Source organism: Sus scrofa, chromosome 2, assembly GCF_054392235.1.
Source record: "Sus scrofa isolate SSC_HxYL_T2T_F1_AM1 chromosome 2, Sscrofa_HxYL_maternal_Yorkshire_Landrace_v2.0, whole genome shotgun sequence".
Taxonomy (NCBI): domain Eukaryota; kingdom Metazoa; phylum Chordata; class Mammalia; order Artiodactyla; family Suidae; genus Sus; species Sus scrofa.
In genome coordinates, this window is record NC_139384.1 from 159116177 (window position 1) to 159129033 (window position 12857).

Genomic DNA, 12857 nt, shown 5'->3' on the forward strand with positions numbered 1-12857 from the left:
ATGAAGGGAAAGGCAGGCCTCTTCTTTACTTTCCTGTGCTTTCCCTCTGTGTAAGCCATCTGGAGAGAGTGGGAGTCAAGGAAACAGGCTTATCAGAAGCCTGCTGATCTCTCTGCCCCATGGCAATATGGCCTGTCTCATTCCCCACTGTCTCACTGAGCCCTGACGGGAACTCCCTAGAAAGGCTAACTCTCTGAGCCTCAGTTTCCTTATCTGTAAAATGGAGCTGATAAGAACTATACTTGGGGCATGTGATGATCATGACGAGACGCCATACGTACAGGTGCGATGGACAATCAGGTTGGGAGGGGCTTCGGCATGGCGTTACTTCTGAGAAAGTCTGATTACCTGGGTTTCCCTTCTCTGTCCGCTGAGAACGTCCCAAGTTTGAAGTCCTGCACGTTAAATGTCTTTGTTCTTAACTCCCCCTTTGGGTTTTCTAAGGCCGCCCGAACAAAGTGTCACAGGCTGTGGTCTTAACCAATAGAAACGTGTTTTCTCCGTTTCCACAGAAAAGAAAATCACGGACTTGGGGGAAAGACTTGTGGCTGCCGGGGTGGGGGGGGGAAGAGGGGGAGTGGGAGGGATCGGGAGCTTGGGGTTCATAGATGCAAACTATTGCTCTGGGAATGGATTAGCAATGAGATCCTGCAGTGTAGCACTGGGAGCTTGGTCTAGATACTTATACCGCAACCCGACAATGGGAGGAAAAAGTATGTATACATGTATGTGTAACTTGGTCCCCGTGCTGTACAGTGGAAAAAAAAAATAAATTTAAAAAATTTTTAAAAATAAATGAGTTTTCTCCCAGTTATGGAGGCCAGCAGTCCAAGACGGAGGTGTTGGCAGGGCTGGTTCCCTCCAAGGCCTCTCCCTGACTCACAGACGGCCGTCTCCAGCTCCCTGTGTCCCCACGCGGCCCCTCCTCTGTGGGTGTGCTGTGTCCCAGTCTCCTCATGAGACACTCGTCACACGGGATCAGCGCCCACACTAATGGCCTCGCTTAACTCCATTCCCCCTTCAAGGTCCCCAGCTCCAAAACAGTCTCAGGCTGAGGTACTGGGTGGGGGTTAAGACTTCAAACGGTAAATTGCGAGTGGATTTCAATCTGCAGGTGACACTCCCCCCCACACAGGTTCCCCCTCAAAAAAAAAGGTGTGAGAAGAGCACTGAACCACCGCAAGGGAAACAGGTCCTTGGCCTCATTTTTTTAAGAACTCTTTTGCTGCGTGTGAACTTTGGCAAATGATCTTCCTTCTTCGGTCCATATTTTCTTAATCATTAAAATGAGAGGCCTGGGATCATGGATGCCCTGTTTCTCCTCCTGCTCTGAACTGGGCAGAGCTAAGGTTTCCCCACAGTTCCTCACAGCAAAGAATCTGAGGTGGAGCAGGCAGCGAGGGGACGAGAATCAAAACAACACCCAACAAAACAAAAACAGACCTTCGCTGTGGAAGAAACCCAGGGTGAATCTTCTAGAAGCAGAGAACTGTATTCAACTCCTTTAAAAGTTTTCAAGCTGCGTACAGACCTTTCTCTCTGCAAGACCATCATTTAAACCAATTTAGTTGGACAACCTGAATTTATCAACATCCCCAAACCGTGTAATCTCATCAAGATACTGGGCACAGATGGGCTTGGAGGCAAAGAGTGGATGATTTCAAATAAAAAGTCTCCTTGAAAGAATTAAGGGGGAATTTTAAAAAAAAACCCACACACATACACACAGCAAATGTAAAATTAAAACCAGCTTCCAAGCTTATAGGTCTTATGAGCCATTAAGGAGAGGGAAGGGGTAAGGAGTAGGCACCCTATGTCCCCTCCAGCTGGGTAGCTTCTGGTCCTAGGACACGAAGCACCTTTAGAGGTGTCAGCAGCCTCCGAAGGACAGGGACCCAAGCAAGGGTGGCTCAAGGGGGGATAAATGTGCTCACGATGGAGCAGAAGGGGAACGCAGGGCTGTCCCCCCAAAATGGCAAAACTACTGGAGCAAGGTGCGTGATGACAAGAATATACGGCTACAGTTAAAGAGACGGGACCCAAAGCAGAGTCTGACTCTCCTAAGTTGAGCAGTTTGGGACCAGTTACTCAACTTCTGACCGTGGGGTGGCTTTTTCAATTTAACTTCCGCTAAAAAAAGCAGCAACTGAGAACAAATCCACCATTTCATTTTTGCGGTTAATACCAAGATCCTGGGAACAACCCCCAAATTCAAGCAAAATGGAAGTTAACTGGCGCACAGGGATAAGATGTAGGTATTTAAAAATACGTTATCAAAGGATACTTAAAACAGGGAAAGATGTCATCATGCATTGCGACAGGACATGGAAAAGGACATAAAACAGCACGAACCGTATGTGGTACAGAATTCTAACACACAGTAGGTTTAGTAGCAAGAAAAACTGTCGATGGGACAGACTTTTGGTTGACAAGGAGGAGTGAGGAGGGAGTGGGACGGACTGGGAGTTTGAGGTTAACAGATGCAAACTGTTATGTAGAGAATGGATAAATAACAAAGGCCTACCATATAGCACACAGAACTACATTTGACATCCTGGGTTAAACCATAACGGAAAAGAGAATGAAAAGAATGTATGTATATGTACGACTGAATCTCTCTGCTGCCCAGCAGAAATTAATACAACACTGAATGTCAACTATACGTGAGTAAAACAAAAAAAGGAAAAAACCACTCTAGATGAGTATACGCAAACTCTGCAATGCCTATCACTGAAGAATTTCATTGTAGATTATTTTTATCGTTCCCCTCCGCCCCGCTTTTTTGTTTTGGTAAATTTTTCTACAAGAAGCTTTTTTTTTTTTTTTTTTGGTAATTGAAAAAAAATTCCTACTCACTTTTTTAATTCCAGTGCACCTGACCGTAGAAAAAGTTCTTATTCAGTCAGTCTCAAATCGACACTTGAGGTTCAGTCTCCTCATCTGTAGGGGGAGACTAGACTAAAAATTCTCTAAGGATGTTCTGAGTCTATGAGCTTCACAGAGCTGAATTACCTCAAAACTTGCTTAGGATGTATTCAAGAAGCTGGGGAGGGCACCACGGGGTATAGAATGAGAAGGTGGCATTCAAACGCCTCATCAGGTTTTCTGCTAATTCAAGGTGCTGAGCATGGTGGCCACTGCCCAGGCACGTTGGCTGTGCAGGTACCACAGTGTAGTGCTGCCCCTGACCTGCCTGGACGCAATGCTGCTGAGGGAGGGGAGAGGCTGGAGAGCTTTCAGGACCGGCTGCCTCCAAGGCCACCCCATGCAGAGCCGGCTCTTGTGTCTCCCACAACCTCCCCTCCTCACACCTCCCACGAAATGGGAGTTGAGAAGGACCCACCCTGGACTGAAGTCACCTCCCATGTGGACCAATGTTTCATGACCCCAGAGCTGCAAGAGGAAAAAAGAAGGTCGAATTGAAGGCAGCACCGCAGAGTGGGGTTAGGACTGTGGCTCTGAGCCGGTCTCAAGTTTGGTTCCACCATGGAAAGGCTGGCGGGATCTTAGGCCAATTTCCTGCTCTCGCTAAGTTTCCTCATCAGTAAAATGGAAGACCTAGTTGGAAAGCCATCCACCTACCTGAGTGGTTTCAAGGACCGCAGGAGATAAGTAATAAAAAGCACTCAGCACAGGATAAATAAATGTTAATTCTTCTTATTTTACATGCTTCTGTGGTAAGCATCATATTGTGAGGCAAAGGGATGACGGTCAATAAAATATTTATTCGATCAAAAAATTCAAAACGCTATTGTACCTGATTATATTACATATGACATATGCTAATACAGGTAGTACTTCAAATGCAATACTTTACGTTCCATGAATACACTTCATTTTTATTTTTTTTATTTTATTGGAGTATATTGGGTTCACAATGCTGTCTCAGTTGCAGGTGTATAGATATAAGAATCAGATATATACATGTGTAATCTCCATTCTTTTTCCCACATGGGTTATTAGGGAATATTGAGCAGATTTCCCGGTGCTGTGCAGCAGGTCCTTGCCAGTTATCCACTCTGTACACAGCAGTGGGTATATGCCAGCCCCACCCCCTCCAATTCATCCCTGCCACTCCTCCCACCACCTCCCGCAGGATTTCCCCTTTGGTCACAGTGAGTGTGACTTCGAAATCTGTCAGTTTGTTTCTGTTTCATAAATAGATTCTTTGGTATCATTTTTATTAGATTCCACATGTAAGCGATCTCATACCATGACTATGCCTTAATTCTCCCCTCCTGCCTTCCCTTACAAATGCTGCTCCAAAAGGATTTACCGATTATTTTCACACTTGGATTCCTGAGACCATCAACTGTGTGGTTTACAGCCAGAGACAAGCCTGGCAAAATGTGCTTTAACTGTCCCCATCCCTCAAACCATAGAATGAATTTTAAACTAAGAACTAATAATAGGAATAGCTCCAAACCTAAGCCCGGAGAAAGTTGACAGATGCAGTAGGGTGAGGGACTGGAAATCTTTGGGCAAACTCACAGACAAGTATGAAAACATTCCATCGAAAAACAGCCAAGCCCACCTGAGAAATGAGAAAGCACTACAGGCTGCTCCCCAGCCAAGCGCTGTGAAAGGCGGAGTTTGCTGCACAGCAAATGCAGCCCGACCTATGCACGGCTGCTAACAACTGGAATGACTTGTGGTTTCCATGCAAAGGCAGAAAGAGGCCTCAGTTAAAATCTCTGTTAGATCCCGGTTCAAAGAGTCATGTAAATTTTCTCTATTTAGAAGAAGACATAAAGGTCTGTGTTAATTCTCTGAAATCATTTGCAGTAAGAGAAACGAGGACCTGTTTGCAAGCAAGAAGACCCAGGTGGGCCCCTGAAGGCAGGCTGAAAATGAGTCCAGATGCAGAATTTGGAAGAAGGAGAGGTAGGAGGCCAGAGAAGAAAGAAATACAAACGATGGATGGGCTCCCTGTGAAAGTACTGTCCGGTTTCTCTCTGCCCAGTGATCCTGGGCTGGCTTCTTTTTGTTTTGTTCTGTTTTTTATTTTTTTATATTATAGTTGATTTGCAAAGTTCCATCAATTCCTGCTACACAGCAAAGTGACCCAGTTATACACACACACACACACACACACACACACACACACGTCTCTCACATTATCCTCCATCACGTTCCATCGCAAGTGATTAGATGTAGTTTCCTGTGCTACCCAGCAGGCCCTCATTGCTAATCCACTCCAAATGCAATGTTCTGCATCTACTAACCTCAAACTCCCAGCCCATCCCACTCCCTCCCCCTCCCTCTTGGCCACCACAAGTCTGTTCTCCAAGTCCATGAGTTTGTTTTTCTTCTGTAGATAGGTTCATTAGCCAGGACTTATCTCCTAAAAGTAAATGCTCTAGAAAGTTTTCGGTGAAAGGGAGGATAAGGCAGAAGCACAAACGTATACAGGTTCTGATCATCTTCTTGCCTCAAGTTATTCCTGCAAAGTCAGCATGAAATAAATGTATCCGTTCATTTCACAAAAGTTTACGGAAGGTTTACTATGTGCCAGCCAAAGGCTAAGTGCTGGAGATTCGGTGGCAACAAAACCAAAAACCATCCCTAGCTCATGGAATGACCGTGGTATTATTTGGCCTTTGAGGGAGGTTATTTCCACTGGATGGGAGCCATCGCATTTAAAATCCTGGCAAGAGGAGAGTTTGGGGAGCATATTACAGACTCGGAGCTGTTCCCGGTTGGTATGCTTGTTTGACCAGTCTAGATGGGGGGCAACTGTGCCCTTTGTGCCCTCATCAATGGCAGCCTTATCCCGAAGAAACACTGTCTGTGCCGGCAAATGAATCAGGCTATCCTTTTAATAATACGCATTTGAATTAATACTAAAGGTCTGCTATGGAAAGGACCCGTGGAGATCATTATTCCACTGCTCTCTGGCAGGGAGACTATGAACCAAGCCCCCTCTCTGAATGAGAAAAAGGCTGGGATTTTAAGGGTCAAAAAGAACCAAATACCCTTATCTCCAACACAGCTGCTGGCTGGTCCCTCGGAATTTAAGCCAACAACGACCCCCACCGTCACCACCACCACCACGTTCTCCCTGCGCTCGCTTCCTTCACAGACAGGGATCAGAACTTGTCTCGGAGAATTTGAGGCACAGTGCAAAGGGCTGACCATGCTCAGGAGAAAACGCAAGACAAAATAAAGGCTCGCAGGGTCACTGGCAGGGACGCGGGGGTCATCTAGTTCAATGCCCTCATCGGGCTGATGCAGAATCTGAGAGGGATCACAAGGGTTTGCCCAGAGTCCCACAGAAAGGAGAGGCAAGGGCAGGCCTGGACCACGCTGTGCCTGCACTCCATCCAAGCCTCTCTTCCTTTCCCGGAGTCCTAAGACAAGAGGGCTCCCTCCTTTGCTCTACCCATCAGAGGAACCCCTCTCTCAAAAAATAAAATCTCATTTTATCCTTCAGAACTCACTATCCAGTGCTTAGAGAAAAGGCTAATTTAGTCACGAGAAAAGTGCCCTGGACTTCCAGCTGTGCCCGCAGGTTCTAGACCATCGTCCAGCAAAGCTCCCACATCTGGCTTACAGCGCTGGGCGTGTCCTGTGTTCCTGTGTCTGGCTGACAGAGAACAGACAGCTTGGCTGCTTCCACGCCTGGGAAAAGGACAGGGACAGAGAGTGAGAAGTGGCCTCAGGCTCAGATCTGCACTTATGCAAAAGGCAGAACAAGAGCATCTGGTGTCCACCCTGCCCTCGCACAGGCTCTTGGGGAAAAGCCAGAAGCGACCTCAGACAGCTGGCAGAGCGATGCACAAACCACTCCTAGGAGACCATGCACTCAGCTGTTCTAGGGGTGACGTGAGAGGTCTGGCCTAACCATCCCCACCCTCTCGCACCCTGTGAACACTGGCCCCCTTTGTGAGCGAACAGGTGTGCCTCGCTGGCGCCTCGGGGGTGGGGACAGTCACCTGTGGATACGGAATGACTGCCTTCCCGCCTACGAGATGAACTCATCTCTGGACGGATCAACCCCAGGACCTTGCCTTTGCAGCTGTGACTTTAGTCAAGTTCCTTGATCTGAGTCTCCATCCGGGGCAGAAAAGAATGGGTAAGCACTGCAGCTACAGGAGCTGCTGTGGGTCACATGAGATAATCCAGGTGGTTTGTGCTCAGGCTCTCCATAAACGGTGCTGATAAATAATAGCTCTACCAGGTTTGGTCCCATCTCTCTAAGCGCTGAGTCCTCTGTAATCCAGTTAACAGGAGGAACGCTCCTCCTAGATTTTAGTCTTGATACTGGACTCCACGTCCAAACTGGGGCCACAGAAGAGGCCAAGTTGAGGGGCTCATCCAATTCCCAGCTATTTTTTTTTTTTGGTCTATTTCATATAGTGAAATAGGTACATATTAAATTGGAGAAAAAAAGGATTTCATAGCAGAAAGGGCTGAGACCAGGGAGCCTTTGTCTCTGAGTTGTTCAAGGTCCTTCTCAGTTGTTCCTCCCCGGCCATCAGAAAACGGGAGAAAAAGTAAAGAAGAGCCTTGCTTGGAGGAGGGAGTGGCCAGGGAGCAGCCCAGTGCTCCTGGCAGCATCTATCCCCACGCAGATGGCACATTCGCATCTCCAGGCCCCTTGGGGGCAGAAGCATTGACTTAACCACACGAGAGGCACAATCACCTCCTAGAGAGACATTCCTTCTGTTGTAAACTGTGTGTGATATTTCCAAGATAATAAGCAGACATAAATAGTCCTAGCAAATATGTCAATGGGGAAAGAACAGAGGGCCATTTAGGAGATGATGTGTTTCTTGGTACTTTTTCAAATTCAATTTTTATCTCCAACTGAGGAGAAAGGACAGAGGAAAAAGCCTTTCAACAGGGAGTTATGAAGAAATTGCTAGAAAGGGTATTTATAACCTGCCTCAGTCTAGACTAGAAGCTGATTAGGAGGGAAAGCAATACAGTTCAACTAAATAAGGAAAATGTCCTTTATTTAGGTTAAGGAAGAGCCTTTGAATCAAAGACCACAGGCAGTCTAATGGCCTCTGGGAGCTTGGCAGAACAAATGGGGATGTTAATTCCGAGGACCACTGCAGCGTAACGAAAGCAGGGGGAAAAAGAGTTTTCGATAAAGTTTGTGTTATTTTTTGTTTTTGAAATCTGGTATTGAAACGCTGATTCCCAAGCAGCCTCTTCCTACTCCAGACCTTTTTCAAGTCTTCCTGTAGTAATTTCCACATCCCAAAGTCGTTAAGATTTTATAAATAAATCAGTGTTTCCCAGCATGAATACATCAGGGTTTCAGTGACACCGTCCACAGTCCCTACTTCATTTGAGCCTTTCAACAGCCCAGTGACAGAGGCGGGAGGATTTTTTATTTATAAACTGCCAGTTCTACTCCATAGACTTGAATTCTCCCAGGAAACCTACTTCTCCAGAATTCCCCCAAGGGCCCAGCTGGCTCCAGGCATCACAGCTACCGAGAGTCAGAGCTCTCTTTATCCACCTGAGGCATTGCTAGTGTTGCTAGTGTTTGAGAAAAGGGAGTAGTTCAGCTGCGGGTCACCATATGCCTGTTCAAAATACAAAGGAACAAAAGAACACCCCACATAGGCTTGAGCTGAGATTTCCATGATCTGATACCTTAGATGCCTCCCATTCCTAAACCTTTGATATTTGTCCTCTGTCTTTTTTTTTTGGAAGATGCCTTCCACGATGCCTTACATGGCCAGAGGAGGCTTTAGATGACATCTTTTCCCAAAGTCTGGCCCTCCAGCTCCTCATATTTGTTCCCAATCCAAAGCTACACCTATTGAAGCAAGAGGCAGGCACAGATCCCGGGATGGAGCTGCACCTGTCCCCTCCCCAGGTTCTAGCTCAAGGCCCCCAGCTGAATTCCTGCAGACATGTGGACTTTCCCCAGTTCGTACAGTTCCTTTCCTTCCCCTCCCAAATAAAAAATCTTCCATAGCACCCACCATGCTCACAATCACACCCCTCAGGTGGGATCACAGCACCCTGACTACGTGCCTAGACAGAACTCTCAGGTCATGTTCTGGTCGGAGGATGTGTCTTGCGGCAATTCCCAAACATCACACACACACTCAACCTCCACTGCACTGGAAATGCATTAGCTGCCAGACAGTATTTACAGAAATCCCATTAGTATTGGCAAAAGCCAGGTCTCTGTGATTTGTCTCCTAGAGAAAATTCTGGAGCTTTTCACCCACAGCTTTCCAAATCTCCAGTGCAGGTGCCTCTGGGACACAGCTGAGCGAGTGAAGGTACACAGGACACGGTGGGATTTCCAGCTTTGCCTCACTTCCTCGGTGTGTCATTGCAGAACTGACTTCACCCACCTAGGCCTCGGTTCCCTTAACTCTAAAGTGGGTTTTTGCAGAGACCCGGATAAGAGAGCACACATAAAGTGCTGGAGCCCAAGCGTTGGATCTTTCCCATTCTGTGGTCGGCTTTGGGTTAGAGCTTAACTTTTCTCGGAGGAAAGCAATGAGTATAAACAGCCAAACTTTCTCTCTGCAGGACTGAGACGGCCAGCTACCACCCCCCAACACTGTTAGCTACATCTCTTCAAGGTAAAGACTAAGAGAGGCCATGGACAGAATCTCAACCACTTGCCCAAACACCCCGTGATGGAGATGTAGAAGCAGAGCCACCGAGAGTGGCGAGGCCTCGACGGACAGGCATTTGGGTTTCAGGCAGGTTGGAGGTTCGAGTTCTGCCTCTGTCACTTATTGCATCTCTGACCCTGAACAGTGAAAAATCTCTAAGAACTCTAGTACCTCTGGATGGTGTCGATTGGAGGGCGAAGTGAGACAAGGCATGGAAGGCACAGTACTTGACCCCAAATAAACACTCAGTAGGTGTGAGCTGTTCTTATTAGGAATAATTTTTAATTCATTTATTGTTGTAACTGTTCATCATTAGGCATCTATCTATGTGCCAGGCACCATGAGAGACAGAGCTGGATGGCAATACCCGGGCACGGCTCCGACTGGCTGGACCACCCAAACTGCCATCTCTGACCTTCAGCAACAAGGGCTAGTGTTGGCGCAGGACATGCAGATCATGCCAAGTGGGTACCGGAGAAGAACAATGAGATCTAAGGCCTGAGCTGCTCAAAGGGGAAGCACCAGCCAATTCGATCAGTGGCAGAGAAACAACCCCTTTCCGGGAAAACCAAAAAACCCAGGGCGGGAGGAAGGCAGCAAAAAAGAGGTGGAAGGAAAAGCAAAAATGAAGCAAACACAGCCTTACCGTGTCCCCCAAATTGTGGCTGAGGGTGGTGCCTGTGGAGGCAGAGGTACTCAGCAAGAAAGACTGCCCCCCATCGGTCCTCAGACTACAGTGACATTTTAGCTACTGGGTGGGGCAGCCGTCACAGAAAGGAATACAGAGGATAGGACACTTAACTCAAATTCTACCATCTTACCATTTTAAAAATGGTACTAGGAATGACAGTAGGGGATATATGTCATATTTGGATCTTTAATCTTTCTGTATATGCGGGTCTTTGTCCATATTTGTATGTTTCTCGCTACATCTAGGAAGGTGTCTTTGAAGATGGTATGGTTATCTAGTATTTAGAGAGCCATAATCATCTACAGACAAGCAAACCTGAAAAAATCACAATGTTTGGATCTAAAATAGAATCCTTGTTCAAGGTAAGATGAACACAACACATGAGAAAAATCACCAAACGGATTCCTTGCCGCCCAAGGCCAACGCCCCCTTCCTGCCAAGCCTCTCTGCCTCCCCCCACCCCCATGCCCCTCTCAACAATGAATACAAGGCGGGCTGGCTCCAAGAAATTCACTGTCCATGCTTGTCACAGCTGCCCGAGGCACAGACCCAGCTTCAAGGCAGAAGCTGCTCTGCAGCACCACGCCCCACATGCAGAGAAAGGATGGAAGAAGCCCCAGTGAAAATGAAGGATGCACCCCAGCAAAGAGCATTCAAGCGGGAACAAAAGGGAACCTGGCCCTGCGATTAGGGCACAGCCACACGGATGCGGGCTTCTAAGGCTGTTATCACAAGGGCTATATTTCTGTATCTTCCCTTAAAGGTGGCTTAAGCAATGGCTAGAAGAATGGGCGTGGCCCTTAGCAAGAGAGCATGAGCTGAATCCCTAAGATGAACCCTTGCAATCTGCAAACTGGGAAGAAAAATATAACCTGTTCCCTGCTTATTTCAACCAGGAGAATTAGCAAATGCACAGCAGATATAGAGCAAGTGGCATCGATGCAACAAAACTTTCATGTGTCATAGGATGAGAGCTGACATTCATCTCTCCTGCGTTAGAGAAATAAGTATAAAAAAATGAGTTTTGGTCCCAATCAGTTTTTTTTTTTTTTAAATACCATCTACAGCTCTTTGCACAGACAATGAATTGGCATTGAGAAAACACTGTGAAGTATAGAAAGCTCGCTATGTATTCACAATCATGTGAGATCAATGGTATCAGGTAGGAGAAAAGGAGGGGAGTTTAAACCCAATGCCTCCACCTGGCAGAAGGACCCCCACCCATCCCAACTTCATCCCCCTGGGGACTGCTTGTTCCCTGGGACCAGGTGGACAGCAGGTAGGGGTGGAGCCACACTTCTGTAGGGTGAAGCTCCCATACATGAAAAAGAAGGGATGCTGGGACAGAAATAAACCACTTGACAATCAAGTGCACTAGAGGCAGGAACAGCCTCCTCCTGTCTACCGGGGGAAGGTCCTCCAGGGCAATCGGGTTGTTCCAAGCCTAATGGAACAAGTGCGAAGAGACTCTTGGGCACGGGAGAACCTAGTGGATCCAAAGCAAATGAATTCCCCATAGCAGGTATAGACAGCACTGCCCTAGGGCAGCTGCAGAGCCTCCAGGGGCCAGCTGATCACTTCCTTTGTTCCTCTTGCAAAGATGGAGTAGCCACCCATTCCCCCAGTACACACATGCACACACACGTGGGCACACACACCCTATTCACTAGACAAAGCACAACCTCACTGCTTCGTGCTGAACTAACAAATGCTAGTGGTTTTCTGTTGTTTGTGTCTTGTCCTTAAAGAAAGAAAGAAAAGAAAAAAAAAAAAAAAGCTGCAGGCCCCTTCCATTGAGAGCATCATTTCAATGCACCCTGGAGGAATCCCAGACTGGGGCGCGGTATTTTGCGCCAGAGCGGCATGCTGGCCGCTGAACAAGAGGTGGCTTCCGTACCTGATAAAGGCACGTCCCTTCTCCACCTCGCCCGCCCCAGGCGCTCGCCCAGTGCTTCCGACACCCACCGGCCCCAGGGGGCTCGGTTGTGCACACAATGACAGTCGGACAAGGCTTGCACACAGCGCGTGCCTGCCACCTCAAACTAAAATCTGCTCTAAAAACTCAGCCTTTTTCTTGGGGGAGCGGGGGGGAGAATGACGGGAAAATATAACACGCACCGAGGGCAAAAAAAAAAAAAAGTTGGTCATTACCGCTACAGCCACGTTAGCTGTCCAGTCCCGAGCACTGAAATACGAATTGGGGTGAATGGACGCAAGAAGGGACCAAGGTGAGAGCTGACAGTCCGGCCACCCCATCACCCTCGCGGCACGGGAGGCAAAGCCAAGGGCTGGAGCTGGAAGAGGGTGTCAGCGGGCTACCAAGTATCCCTAGAGAAAGGTGTCACCTCTCTATACCCCGCCTCGCCAAAAGGAACCTTCTACAAAAAACAAACCTCGCCTGGGGCAGCACAGACGGACACCCGAGGTGGCGCGGGGGTCCAGGAAGGGCCGTGCAGACGTTATAAATGCCGCGTAGTGAGAAAAAATGCTAAATAATCCAAAATTCCCCCGCGCCACTGTTTGGGTTTCCTCTTTGTTTAGTTTTTCCCCAAACCCCAGGGTCGATCCGT

General features: G+C 47.7%; 1 protein-coding gene across 3 annotated transcripts in view; it reads right to left on the reverse strand.

Moving 5' to 3' along the window:
- The window catches only part of DPYSL3 (dihydropyrimidinase like 3), a 114779-nt gene that overhangs the window by 51550 nt on the left and 50372 nt on the right, over positions 1–12857 (reverse strand). The gene's annotated exons all lie outside the window — the stretch shown is intronic.